The following is a 12,589-nucleotide window of genomic DNA, read 5'->3' as shown; positions in this document are numbered from 1 at the left end:
ATTATTCTTCTGTCTCCGCTCCTGTCTGATTAATCTTCCATTGCTGACCTGGCCTGTGACCTCACTACTCTTCCTCCTGCCGTTCTAAACCTGATCTGCCTGACTGATACCGAACCCGGCTCGTCTGACCCTGCATCCTCAGCACACTGCGCTCGAGTATCCATCCATCCTGCACGGCTACATCAGAACCCTGCTCCCTGCCTACAACTCATCAGCTCATCAGCTATTACTGGACTGATCACAGGCACTCATACCCCACCGTGCCCCTGCGACCACTGTCTCACCATCAGCAGTCCTTGAGCCGGAGTTGTACGGGAAGCCTGCCTCTTCATGTCAGGCTCACTATCCAGGTACGTGACAGTACTGGCCAAAATAAAATGCAGATGGTAGTGGAGGGTGCAAGGAAAGAAAGGGGCTTGCAGAATAATTAATACATGAGGAGCAGTCTTTTGAGATGCTCTTCTGCCGGCTATCATTGGGGGCTTTTAAGAGCAGTCCCGGTTAACCTGCATGCAATATACCTACATACCTACCTGGTCTTCCCCCCCCCCGCACCCCCCCCCCCCCATCCTCTCCATCACTACTAACCACGCCACCATCACTCCCACCCCACTTGCCAAGGTCCTGGGTGTCACCCTGGACTCCCATCTCTCCTTCCTACCCCACGTCCAAGTGCTCTCAAGATCATGCAGGCTCCACCTCCGCAACATCTCCAGGATACGTACATTCCTCACCCCAGACACTAACAAACTACTCGTGCACTCCCTCGTCATCTCACTCCTGGACTACTGCAACTCCCTCCTCACCGGCCTACCCAAACGAACGCTAACCCCACTCCAGTCGATCATGAACTCGGCGGCGAGACTCATCCACCTCACTATCCGCTCCAAATCCGCAACCCCCCTCTGCCAATCACTTCACTGGCTCCCGATTGCCCAACGCATCAAATTCAAACTACTAACCCTGACCTACAAAGCCATCCACAATGCTGCCCCAACCTACTTAACCGACCTGATACCCAAATACTACCCTACCCATGCCCTTCGCTCCTCTCAGGACCTCCTACTCTCTAGCTCCCTGATCTCCTCCTCCCACGCCCGACTGCAAGACTTCTCCAAGACCTCCCCCATCCTCTGGAATTCCCTACCCCAATCCATCAGACTGTCACCCACCCTCACCACCTTCAGGAGCACCCTGAAGACCCAAATCTTCAGGGAGGCCTACCCCTCCCTCACCTAACATCTGACCTCCACTCCTCCCACCACCTCATCTCCCACAGCCACTTCCTCCTGTACCTCTTTCCCCTCCCTCCTAGATTGTAAGCTCGAAAGAGCAGGGCCCTCGAACCCCTCGTGTATCGCACTGTCTCTGTCTTGTCTCATGTCTTGTCCCCCTGACTTTGTACAGCGCTGAGCAAACCCTTTGGCGCTATATAAATACTGTATAATAATAATAATAATAATTATAGTTTCAGCACAGGTGCAAGATAGATGTGGTTCATATGTGGTTAAAGTTCAGTATAATGTGGTATATGGTTGATACAGGTGAAGTCAAGGTTTGGAGCAAGTGTGGTATAGAGTGCAGTATGGGTGCAGTATGGAATGGGTACACTTGGTATTCTGTTGTCAGTGGTTCAGTCCCTGCTAGCAGTATCAACAATGGGGAAAAAGCCTTCTCATTGGCCCCCAGAATGCTGCGGTGACCTCTTGCTGTGGAGGTGGCCCCCTCTGTCTCGCCCCGAAAGTCTCCAATGATCAGCAGGTGAGTGGATGCTCCAGTCTTCCTGCAGCAGTGGTGCAGGTTCTGTGCTGCCCCTGGTGTCTTCACTTCCAGTCTCAGCCTCGGATCTCCACTGGTATGGTCTCCCACACACAGATATCTTGAGATGCTCGCTCTCTCTCTCTCTCTCTCTCTCTCTCTCTCTCTTTCTCTCTCTCTCTCTCTCTCTCTCTCTCTCTCTCTCTCTCTCTAACTCCCTTGGTGCCAATAGGAAGTACTTTCATGGGAAGTTTAATAAAAATCATCTTTCCAAAGTGCATCTAGAGACCTGTTGTATAACTGTTATACTGAAACCATTATATGGCTGTCCTCTCAAACTATTCCCTGGATTCTCAGAGCTCTCTATAGAAATCTATGAGCTTGCTTGGCCTTAACTCTCCCCTTGCTGGCTGCAGGAGAATGGTATTGAATAACATCAGTGTGTCTATAGAGGGAGAGAGGAATAGAAGGCAATGTGTCATTCTCTACATTGCTGTAGCACAGCACCTGGCTACACTTGACTGGTAATACAGATAACGAGTAGCAATAGGTATGCATTTGGTCTGGCTGAAGTTCACTGTCAGCTGATGTCACAGAGCCAATCCCATTCCTGCAGGGGTCCATACAATAATGTCGGGATCCACCTGTGCAGGTTGAAGCTAGCTAGATAGGTGCTGCCCTGGACAGGAGGGTACGGGTTAGTGTAGCATTTCTTTGGCTTTTGGCGGGATCTTTGTGACTGACCCACTGCACCTGTGGATCTAGAAGGGCACAGTGGGCTGAGCCTGAAGTCTTTGGCCGGGTCTTCTTCTTGCCTTGTCCTCAAGGAGTACAGGAACATCACTTTCTACTACAGGGATGGAAAATCATCAGAACTTGGGGTTCGCCCCGAAGACACGAGGTGCTGGAGAATGCCTCTGATCGACTTTGTAATTACACAGACTGTACCTCTGCAGGTGCGCTGGGGCAGCACATAGCCTGGTTAGGTGTAGGGACTAGTGATGTTGAATGTTAACTGTTTTAATGAAGATCTTACTGGACTGTCTTGTCTGCTTCAGACTCTTCTGTAATGTTGCTCTTTAATTCACGTAAAGCCTTAAACTTTGCCTTCTGCCTGGTCTTAAGTCCTTAAAAGGGGTGCATTGCAAGTAACTTTGTCAGCAGGACAGGAAATTAGAGGAAATCTCTCTATCAGAGCCCCAGATAGCGTTAAACACAGGGGTTCTAATCCTTTTAAAACTCTTCAAAACTAAGAAAAAAATTTTATTTTAATTGTTAGGTTAGGGAAAGAGACAGGTTAAGTGTAATGAACAGGATAACTGATAACTAGGTAACAATGAGAGGATCATGAATTCATATACATACAAGTGCCTCTGTTCTCAGAAGTAAATGTCAAGGGTAAGGGTTACCTTTCTTAAATGTTTGGTGGGTTTGCTCTGGGTCTATTGCTGTAACTATGTGATGGTTTATTAAAACCTTTGGACCCATATTGATGATCCTTGGTGTGCTGGTGACCTTTTTTCCTTCCTAAATGTTGTCTCCTGACACCTGATTTAAACCTCTAATTGCCGTACTACCATGTCGCAATGAACAGCAATCATGGGGCAACATATCACCTCCTTACCACCTGTCAAGCACACTCAGATCGCATTTCAGAGGAGCAGCAGTGCCTGCTGCACTTGTGAATGAGCCCTTAGTTGCATTCAGCAGCGGCATCCTTAGGGCTCATTCACAGGGCTCGTTAAGGTCGGGGGTGTGGTTGAGTCATGGCTTTACCTCCCCCAGTCACCATCAGGAATTAAACCCTCTGTTGCTTTTGGTGGGTGCTACCGCCTGCCAGTCGCAGCCCATTCAGTAAAAAGGGGCCACTCTGAAAGCACCCTTGAGACTGCATGATCTACAGGGTCCAAGGAGTTAAAGCAAGTGGTGAGAAAGCAAGACAGCACTACCTGCTTTAACCCCTTGTTTTCTGTACTGCACAAGGTTGCAGGGTACGTGCGGAGTGGCCTCATTCACTTGAATGGGTCATGCTTGGCAGGTGCTACAACCATGACAGGATGTATAACTGTATAACTTCTGCTGTGACATGTGTACACTCCTGGCCACTGCAGCTTAACGGGGTGCGGTTGTGGCAAGGGTGGCAAAAAAATCTTAACTATGGGGTTTTCGTACCCCCAAACTGTAAATATAAATGAACCGCTACTGCTCTAAGCCTCCTATAAGGCAGCTTTCACACCGATGTGCTGTGGTTTACCTGCACCATGGGTGCAGCACAGTGCATCTGTGATTTTCCTGGGTTAGCTGTGCTTTGCCATAGACTTCTATTATATCCTGCAGGCGTGGTGCACCTTCTGAAAGAGCACCAAAACTCCTGTAGTCAGAGGTTTTGGTGTTCTTATAGAAAGTAAATCAAGCCCGAAGGATATAATCGAAGCCTAGATACACTGCACTGCACCCGTGGTGTGGGTAAACCTCAGTGCACCAGTGTGAAAGCAGCCCTATACTATTATGCCCAATGTATTGCTTCACACTGACCTGAAGATCTCTTCTTTCCTGCTGCTGGCACCACTCTGGAGACCACTAGCCGGTGGAATGCAGTTGGTATCGCTCTGCATAGGACAGGAGCCAGCACTACAGAGGAGGCATCGGCTTATATGGCTCTTGCTGCCAACTACAGCTCCAACTTTACAAGTAGTCCCTCTGCATTGCACCCTTTGCTCCCTGCTCACCACTATCATTTGTAAACACAAAAGTCTGCCTTCTGTGTTTACAAGTGTATCACTACCCCCTTAGAAGTCACTGAAGTTTAGGTCCCCTAGGCAAAATGCATTTCCTTCACACAGACTTGCATCCAGGAGACAGTAACCAGTCCTCCACCTTTGTTTTGAAGTTTTATTAGAGGATTTGAACTGGCATAGGGTTAGAGGTGTTCAGGATGCCCAGTGGAACTGTGAAACCGTGGACAATTTCCTGGAACTATATACAAGTTTTTATAGCAAAACAGTCTCTTTCAGAGAGCTAGCCAGTGTCTCCTTTGGTACCACCCCAGACCCCGGATACATTTTCCTGTCATCTAGCTATCTGAGAGTAGTCCCTGAGCAGGGGATCCAGTGCCTACCACCTTGAAGCGAAAAAGTCCCAGGTAGCTTCCAATATGGTTTCCCTCCAGAGTGCCCCTTCCCCTATCTGGACCAGGGGGTGCAGGTCTACTAACTTAGTCCTTCTCCTGTGTTGCTAGTGGGTGGTTGGCTGCTACCAGACCTTCTAGCTGGGCTCCTTCCCTCCCTCTCAGGTGGTCCTCTCTCATGGGGCCAGTTAAGTCACAAGCTTTCCTCCTTCTAAGGTCCTCCTGTCTGGAGGTGAGCCCCTCTCCCATCTGGGCCTTCTTCCAGGCTTCTGTTCTTCAGCCTCACCTCCTTCCTTTATTTCACGCAAACTCTACTGCTGCTGAGCAGGATCAGTTATTCTTAAAGGCTCTCCTTTACAAGCCTTCTGTTGGAGATTGGCCAGGATCCTTTTAGAATACAGACCAGCCACTCCTCATTTCTGTCTACTGCTTCTAGATCCTTCTCCAAAGTTCTAGAGCAGAGGGAAATCCCAGAGACCTGGACTGCAGAGCCTCTCAGATCTGACCTGCATTTGACCCACTTGGCTATTACATCCAGGCTGCTACTCAGCCCTTCTGACTGACAATTAGAGCTAGAGCTCCCCCTAGCTGACTAGGAGGGTGCTACACAAGTGATAACTTGTCTCTCACAAATCCCAGCTGAGTATATCCCACTGAGTGCAGGACAGGGTCAAGGGAGATGCAGGTGCCCGAGGTGCAGTGCAGTCATGAACTGGAAAGGTCACATGGTACGCTCCACCCTCTGTGATTTTTTTTCCCTGGATGATCTCCCTGCAAATGAGGGAGGTGGAGCTGTGTACAGTGTGTGGGGAGGTACTACAGCCGACTGTGCTTCAGCTGAATATGGCAAAAAAAGTAAAATACATGGAAGAAGGTGGAGATTTTAAGGAGAGGGGAGAAGATGAGGGCAATGGAGGGGGATTCTGTGCAGAGATTAGAGCTAAAAAGGGGCAAAAGTAAGATGTTGATGGGGATGCTAGACATGTGTTCGTTTTGTTCCAAATCAAAATTCAGACAAATTTTTCATTATTTGGACAATTGTTTGTCTCAGAATTTTTGAATTACTATAGTAAAGAATCAGAAATAACAAAACTAAATTTGGATGAAATTTGATTCAAATTCAAATACTAAAAGAACAGAATAGCACATAAAAGAATATAATAGAATAGATTAGAATATAAAATAATAGAATAGGTAATAATAGAATAGAATAGAAATGAATACAATAGAAAAGAATAGAACAGAAAGAAATAGAATACAATACAATACAATAAAAAAGAATACACCACAATGCAATATACAAGAATAGAATAGATTAGAATAAAAAAGAATAGAATAGGAAAAAACAATAGAATAGAATTAAATAGAAAGAGTAAAACTGTCTTCCAAAATTCAAATTTGAATTTGAATAGAATAGAAAAAAATAGAATAGAATTCAATAGACTAGAAAAGAATAAAATAAAAAAAAAATAAGCATCTTCCAAATTTTGAAATTTCAAAAATAATAAATTTGAATTTGAATAGATTAGAATAGAATAGAAAAGAATAGAATAGAATGGAAAATAATAGCATAAAGTAGAAAAAAAACAATCAAATAGAATAGAATAGAATAGAACCATCTTCCAAAATATGAATTTCTAATATAATAAATTAGAATTTGAATGCTAATTAAAAATTTTTAGAATATGGATGAATTGAATTAGAATAGAATCAAATCGAGTTTGAAAATGGAATGAATTCTGAAAATGAATGAAACAAATTTACTGAAACAAAATGATCTAAATAACGAATCCAAACAAAACGCATTTTTTGTTCTGCACATGTCTAGCAGATGCAGAGATAAGCAGCTGTGGAAGACGGCTGAACTCTGCACTCTGTATGTAGAGCACCCCTGAACTTTACATTCTGTGTGTAGTGCACCCATGAGCTCTGTACTCTGTATGTAGTGCACACCTAAACTCTGCACACTGTACATAGTGCACCCCTGAACTCTGCACTCTGTGCATAGCACACCCCTGAATTCTGCACTTTCTATGTAGTGTACCCCTGAACTCTGCACTCTGTGTATAGCATACAGTGGGGCAAAAAAGTATTTAGTCAGCCACCAATTGTGCAAGTTCTCCCACTTAAAAAGATGAGAGAGGCCTGTAATTGGCATCATAGGTAGACCTCAACTATGAGAGACAAAATGAGAAAAAAAATCCAGACAATCACATTGGCTGATTTGGAAAGAATATATTTGCAAATTATGGTGGAAAATAAGTATTTGGTCAATATCAAAAGTTCATCTCAATATTTTGTTATATATCCTTTGTTGGCAATGACAGAGGTCAAACGTTTCCTGTAAGTCTTCACAAGGTTGGTACACACTGTTGCTGGTATGTTGGCCCATTCCTCCATGCAGATCTCCTCTAGAGCAGTGATGTTTTGGGGCTGTCGCTGGGCAACACGGACTTTCAACTCCCTCCAAAGGTTTTCTATGGGGTTGAGATCTGGAGACTGGCTAGGCCACTCCAGGGCCTTGAAATGCTTCCTACAAAGCCACTCCTTTGTTGCCCGGGCGGTATGTTTGGGATCATTGTCATGTTGGAAAACCCAGCCATGTTTCATCTTCAATGCCCTTGCTGATGGAAGGAGGTTTGCACTCAAAATCTCACGATACATGGCCCCATTCATTCTGTCCTGTACATGGATCAGTCGTCCTGGTCCCTTTGCGGAGAAACAGCCCCAAAGCATGATGTTGCCACCCCCATGCTTCACAGTAGGTATGGTGTTCTTTGGATGCAACTCAGCATTCTCTCTCCTCCAAACACAACGAGTTGTGTTTCTACCAAACAGTTCTATTTTAGTTTCATCTGACCATGTGACATTCTCCCAATCCTCTTCTGGATCATCCAAATGCTCTCTAGCAAACTTCAGACAGGCCCGGACATGTACTGGCTTAAGCAGGGGGACACGTCTGGCACTGCAGGATCTGAGTCCCTGGCGGCGTAGCGTGTTACTGATGGTAGCCTTTGTTACGTTGGTCCCAGCTCTCTGCAGGTCATTCACTAGGTCCCCCCGTGTGGTCCTGGGATTTTTGCTCACCGTTCTTGGGATCATTTTGACCCCACGGGGTGAGATCTTGCGTGGAGCCCCAGATCGTGGGAGATTATCAGTGGTCTTGTATGTCTTCCATTTTGTAATTATTGCTCCCACAGTTGATTTGTTCACACCAAGCTGCTTGCCTATTGCAGATTCAGTCTTCCCAGCCTGGTGAAGGTCTACAATTTTGTTTCTGGTGTCCTTCAACAGCACTTTGGTCTTCAACATAGTGGAATTTGGAGTGTGACTGTTTGAGGTTGTGGACAGGTGTCTTTTATACTGATAACAAGTTCAAACAGGTGCCATTGATACAGGTAATGAGTGCAGGACAGAGGAGCCTCTTAAAGAAGAAGGTACAGGTCTGTGAGAGCCAGAAATCTTGCTTGTTTGTAGGTGACCAAATACTTATTTTCCACCATAATTTGCAAATAAATTCTTTCCAAATCAGCCAATGTGATTGTCTGGATTTTTTTTCTCATTTTGTCTCTCATAGTTGAGGTCTACCTATGATGCCAATTACAGGCCTCTCTCATCTTTTTAAGTGGGAGAACTTGCACAATTGGTGGCGGACTAAATACTTGTACCTCTGAACCCTGCACTCTGTATGCTGTGTACCCCGAACTCTGCACTCTGTGCATAGCACAACCCTGAATTCTGCACTTTGTATGTAGTGTACCCCTGAACTCTGCACTCTGTGTATAGCATACCTCTGAACTCTGCACTCTGTATGTTGTGTACCCCGAACTCTGCACTCTGTGCATAGCACAACCCCGAATTCTGCACTTTGTATGTAGTGTACCCTTGAACTCTGCACTCTGTACATAGCACACCTCTGAACTCTGCACTTTGTATGTGGTGTACCCCGAAATCTGCACTCTGTGCATAGCATACCTCTGAACTCTGTACTCTGTATGCTGTGTACCCCAAACTCTGCACTCTGTGCATAGCACAACCCTGAATTCTGCACTTTGTATGTAGTGTACCCTTGAACTCTGCACTCTGTACATAGCACACCTCTGAACTGTGCACTCTGTATGTGGTGTACCCCGAAATCTGCACTCTGTGCATAGCACACCCCTGAACTCTTCACTCTGTATGTAGTGTACCCCTGAACGCTGTACTCTGTATGTAGCGCACTCCTGAACTCTGTATTCTGTGTGTAACGCACCCCTAAATTCTGCACTCTGGAAGTAATGCAGTCCTGGTAATTTATGCTCCTTTAAGACCCTCCCACTGCTACTATTTGATGAAAGTTGGCCACTGCTACTATTTGATGCCTCTTGGCAGGTGTACGTGGGGGGGGTGGTGGTTGAGGAAACATGGTTGAATTCCTGCACCTATTCTCTGAGAAAAAAAGCCATGTTCATAAGTTATCACAATCCCTCTGTTCTCAGCTGCATAAATGCTGGTGGAGGAGAAACAACAGCACACTGATCTTCCCAGTGAGAATCTGTGCAAGGAGAGAGTGTCAGGACAAGTCTGATCATTGGAGGATACCCAGCTGAGTTCCCATCACAGCTAGAGAACTGACCACAGTGTGTTCTGCTACCTAGTGTGGTCAGTTTTTAATAGGAAAGCAGAGGGACTGGCAGGAACACCAGAGATTTCACACAAAGGAAGCAATACAAAGAGTACAGAATATATTTTCATACAAGCATATGGTATAGCAGGCACATATCCAGAATATGAAATGTTGGGTTTACATATTTTTTAAGTGCTGAAAGCTATGGTATTGCTTCTTTAATCTCTACTGCTTCCATATTGTACATAGAAAGAGATGAGAAGATAAGGATTTGCCTACTGAATCTTGACAGAAAGTCGAAATTTGCATATTAGTAATGTGTTGTTTATTCTGCTTACTCTGCACATTTTGAAAAAGCTGACAAAGCAGATAGTGTAAGTAACATTATGTTTACATGCTTGGGGAGTAAAAGGTTCATTTTTATCAGTGGACACTGGGTGTGCTGTACATGCCCAAAATAAAATCTAAGTACACAGGGCATGTGTAGTATGTCCTGTTCTTCTGCCCCACTGCTGCTATCCCCCTGTAGAATCTGATACTGCTGTCAAAAACAGGACACAGTGTTTTGTGAATTGGCCTTTATTAAAACTTTGTCCTAATCAACTGTAATTAGCTCCTTCTTCCCATTCTCCCTTTAATTATTATTTTCATGATAATTGTTTTGGTTATTTCTATTTTTCTGAACATTAATACTTAACCACTTGCTCTCCAGAGGATCTCCCCTTCCTAACCAGGCCATTTTTTGCATTGCGGCACTGCGTTACTTTAACAGACAATTGTGCTGTCATGAAACGCTGCACCCAAATTAAATTTATGTCCTTTTTTTTCCCCACGAATTGAGCTTTCTTTCAGTTTTATTTGATCACCTCCGTGGTTTTTATTTTTTGCGCTATAAAAAAAATTTTGAGACAATTTTGAGAAAAAAAAAATATTTTTAACATTTTGCTGTTAAACATGTCCAGTAAAAAAATTTAAAAACAAACTTTGTCATAAATTTAGGCCAACATGTATTCTGCTATATGTCTTTGCTAAAAAAAAATCCCAATAAGTGGAAATTAATTGGTTTATGGGAAAGTTATAGCATTTACAAATGGCGGTATAGATAACTGTTTTTTCTTTTTTTACTAGTGACTTATAGTGGGACTGCAATGGGCATTCTGACACTGGGGGGAACTGACTTGGAACTGACTTGGTGTCACTGACATCCCCAGTGACACCAATACAGTGATCAATGCTAATAAAAAGCACTGACACTGTACTAATGGCACTGGGCAGGGAGGGGTTAACATGTGGGGCGATCAAAGGGTTAACTGTGTGCTGTTTTACTTTGGGCTGTATGGGTGCTTCACTGTAAGCACACTGCTTTGCATGGCTGTGCTGTGCACAGCCATGCAAAGCAGTGTCCATGAGCTGACAGGGAGGAGAACTGTTTCGTGTACAAACAGTTCTCCCCCCCGTCGGAAATGATCGGCAATCACCAGGTTCCGGCGAGTAATCACCGACCTAGACCCGGTGACTGACAGCTGCACCTCGTGCGTACCCCCTACCCAAAAAAATGCTAAATCACATATATAAATATATATATATATATATATACAGTTGTGTTCAAAATAATAGCAGTGTGTTGAAAAAGTGAATAAAGCTGAAAATCCTTCTAATAGCTTCTATGTCCATACACACAAATGCATTGGGAACACTACACATTCTATTCCAAATCAAAACATGAAGAAAAATATATCAAATTTGTGTTGTTCCTCTAAAAAAATTGAAGAAAAGTGAATATTAGACTGTTCAAAAAAATAGCAGTGTTTGTATTCTTCTTTACAAACTCAAACATTCACTATATAAACTGAAAAATGTTTGAAGATTTTGCTTTCCTTTGAATCACTTAATGAATATTTCATTGTATAAGCACTGTTTCTGAGAACTGCTGTACATCTGTGTTGCATGGAGTCAACCAACGTCTGGCACCTGTGAACAGGTATTCCAGCCCAGGATGATTGGACTACATTCCACAATTCTTCTCTATTTCTTGGTTCTGCCTCAGAAACTGCATTTTTGATGTCACCCCACAAGTTTTCTATTGGATTAAGATCCGGGGATTGGGCTGGCCACTCCATAACGTCAATCTTATTGGCCTGGAATCAAGATGTTGCACGTTTACTGGTGTGTTTGGGGTCGTTGTCTTGTTGGAACACCCATTTCAAGGGCATTTCCTCTTCAGCATAAGGCAGCATGACCTCTTCAAGTATTCTGATGTATTCAAACTGATCCATGATCCCTGGTATGCGATAAATAGGCCCAACACCGTAGTATGAGAAACATCCACATATCATGATGCTTGCTCAACCATGCTTCACTGTCTTCACAGTGTACTGTGGCTTGAATTCAGTGTTTGGGGGTCGTCTGACAAACTGTCTCCGGCCACTAGACCCAAAAAGAACAATCTTACTTTCATCAGTCCACAAAATGTTGCGCCATTTCTCTTTAGGCCAGTCAATGTGCTCTTTGGCAAATTGTAACCTCTTCAGCACATGTCTTTTTTTCAACAGTGGGACTTTACGGGGGCTTCTTGCAGATAGCTTGGCTTCACATAGGCGTCTTCTAATTGTAACAGTACTCACAGGTAACTTTACACCTTCTTTGATCTTCCTGGAGCTGATTGTTGGCTGAGTCCTTGCCATTTTGCCTATTCTTCTATCCATTCGAATGGTAGTTTTTCGCTTTCTTCCACATCTTTCAGGTTTTGGTTGCCATTTTAAAGCATTTGCGATCATTTTAGCTGAGCAGCCTATCATTTTCTGCACTTCTTTATATGTTTTCCCCTCTCCAATCAACTTTTTAATCAAGGTACGCTGTTCTTCTGAACAATGTCTGGAATGACCCATTTTCCTCAGAATTTCAGAGAGAAATGCACTGTAACCAGCATGTACAACATTTGCTGCCTTCCTTCGTTAAATAAGGGCAATAATTGCCACCTGTTTTTCAAAGAATGAATGACCTCACTAATAGAACTCCACACTGCTATTATTTTGAACATGCCCCTTTCAATTAGTGATTCAATTACACAGAATCAGTAGCATGCATGTCATGACTGT

Source organism: Staurois parvus, unplaced genomic scaffold (assembly GCF_062004578.1).
Source record: "Staurois parvus isolate SC_StPar_1 unplaced genomic scaffold, SC_StPar_1.0 ptg000390l, whole genome shotgun sequence".
Classification (NCBI taxonomy): Eukaryota; Metazoa; Chordata; class Amphibia; order Anura; family Ranidae; genus Staurois; species Staurois parvus.
This window is presented reverse-complemented; position numbering follows the sequence as displayed.